Raw genomic sequence first — 2,595 nt, 5'->3', positions numbered from 1 at the left:
TTCTCGTGCCTTTGAGCGGGTAAGCGCGCATAGCTCTCCCTCTCCAAAGCTAGTTCCCATTTCCCTCAGACGCATCTCTGATTTATTAGAAAATAGGTAGAGGTACTCCTTTGGAAGTCTGGCCGAAACCGCAGCCTCAGTAGTGAGAGCTCCAAAGGGCCCCTCGATATGGACGCGAGCGAGAGGCAGGCAAACGCTGTCTTCCCGCACCACCTGCCGTATCCATGCACACTAGCCAGTGACCTCAGGGGCTGCAGAAGATAGCGCCAACCTTTCCCTTTCCACACGAACCACTTACACACCAGTGAAATCCTTCAGCCTGACGTGAAGCGGATGAACGACATTTATGGCGGCTGCGGAATCTCGGAGAGCCCCTGCAGCGCTTTCCGTTTACCGTAAATTATTTCATGAACGGTTTAAGTAGCGCAAAGTTCTCATCGTCGCCGCTGACATAGGAGAATACACTGCGCTGATTTCTGCAACCAGAGGCACGTGTCCCGTTTTATGACACTTATAGCATGCTATCGGCGTCTGTGCCTCTAACTCTCTGTTCTACTCGGCCTTGAAAGGAGCTTTAGGTAACGTCTGGACGACTTCTTTCTCCGCATCGCCGCCTTTCATATTCTCGTTGCGTCTAAAAACTTATGCGGATCTATTTTCCATGCCTTGTTTTGGAAACGCGTCATGCGTCTGCCCTTCACTTCGATGCGATACGTGGCGTGACGCGTATTCCTCGGCGAGCTCCACTGCTTTTTCAACTGTGGCCCTGTCGGGCCTGTCGTGGATCCATATGCGCATTCGGTCAGGGATCGTGTAGTAAAACTGCTCAAAGCACAAGCACTCGACTACCTTTGCCATGTCTCCGTAGACTTTCGCGCTCTTAAGCCATTTCACAAGGTTGAGCTCTAATTTGTATCCGAACTCAACGTACGACTCGTCTGTCAACTTTGTGGGTTTTCTAAAGCACTGCTGAAACGATTCTGGAGACAAGCGGTACCTTGTCAGAAGACTGGATTTTACAGCATCGTAGTCATCATACTGTTCCCCCCTAAGTCTCCCCATCTCGTCCGCCACGTGACATGGCAATACGGTAAACAGGCGCTGTGGCCACGACGCTTCAAGGAACTTTATTCTCTGGTCACGTTCTTTCAAAGTTCACGAGAAACATTCCAATGTCTTCTCCTACCTGGAAAGGCTGCATCAGATCCTTCATACTAAGGTTTTCTGGGGCTTCTGCGGCGGGGGATTACGTTTCAACGCTAGTCGCCTGCGCTTTCCGCAATTCTAGCTCTAAGCGCTTTAATTCGACTTCGCGCAATTGTTTTTCTTTCTCATCAGCACGCCTCTTTTCTTCGTCTGCCTCGCGCTCTTTGATAACTTGTCAAAATTCAATGAGCTCGATATCATCTGCTTCCAATGCAAGTAAAGCCTGGATGATTTGCGGCTTCCAATGGCTTTCGCTGCTTCCGCCCCCAATTCTGCACATAGCAATAACAATTTAGAGTTGTGCAGATAATTAAGATCCATGACCAGCTCAGACACTAAACTCTTCTCCCGATTTATTATTTATCACCTCTCAGCAAGTGCGATAATGCAAAATGCTTATTATTGATAAAGACAACCTGCCAGCTTCATGCTTTAACGCTAATCTCAAAAGCATGGTAAATCTCAAACGGGAAAAGCCCGACACTCACATAGCTGCAGTCATGGGCTTCCTTGCGAGGTCCACGGGCCACGTTGGTTTAGTTGGCACAAGTTGCAAGGTCCGCTGCCCTCCCGCAGCTGCCATCGAGCTGTTACGAGAGGTACCAGGCTCCCATGGGTAGCATGATACAAGCGCCGAAGGTATGGGCTGGAGGAGATCCTGACAGTGACGAGGCAAGATGTAGCTAAAGAATAATACGTTTACGAGGACGAAGCATGATGACGAAAAAGGCTCTGAATGCCGGAGGCGCCGGCCTTTTATATCCACCGGAGGAGTAGGTTGGAGCTCTGCCTGTCCGGGCACGTAAGGGGTGGCAGCAAGGGAGAGAGAGAGAGAGAGTAAACATTTTATTAGAAAGAAGAAACAGGTACAAAGAATGTTGGAGGGACCTCTAGTCCGGGATCCCTAGAACGATCTCAACGACAGCACGGGCCCGTTGAACTAGGGCCCGGCGAACCTCGGGAGGCCCGTTGCGGAGGGCATCCTCCCACAGCTCTTTGGTGGGGAAGGGGTGCAGGATGACTGGCAGGGGCGGGAATAATTTTGCGGTGCACTCCACCGTGACCTGGAACGCCCTGGGGGAGCTGCTACAGCCCGGGCAAGAGTCTGCGTAGCGGTCACGGCTAAGATTATGTAGGAGAGGAGGTTGGGAATGTTTGTGTTTGACGTTGGCGGAGTGCCACCACTTCCACTCGCGAGAACGACAGCGGCGGCGGGCCCATGATGTGTCTAGCTAGTGTGTAGTATTTTAACATGTCCCCACCTGATCTGGACTCCGATTCCTCGTCATGCGGGCAGATCGGAGTGTATTTCTCGAGCGACAGCGTTGTGCGCGGCCATTACCCGACAGTGAGGCATGGACAGTAGTCCAGAGCAAGTGAATGCGTTGT

Source organism: Dermacentor silvarum, chromosome 6, assembly GCF_013339745.2.
Source record: "Dermacentor silvarum isolate Dsil-2018 chromosome 6, BIME_Dsil_1.4, whole genome shotgun sequence".
Lineage (NCBI taxonomy): Eukaryota > Metazoa > Arthropoda > Arachnida > Ixodida > Ixodidae > Dermacentor > Dermacentor silvarum.
The sequence above is the reverse complement of the archived record's forward strand: the minus strand, read 5'-3'. Positions refer to the sequence as shown.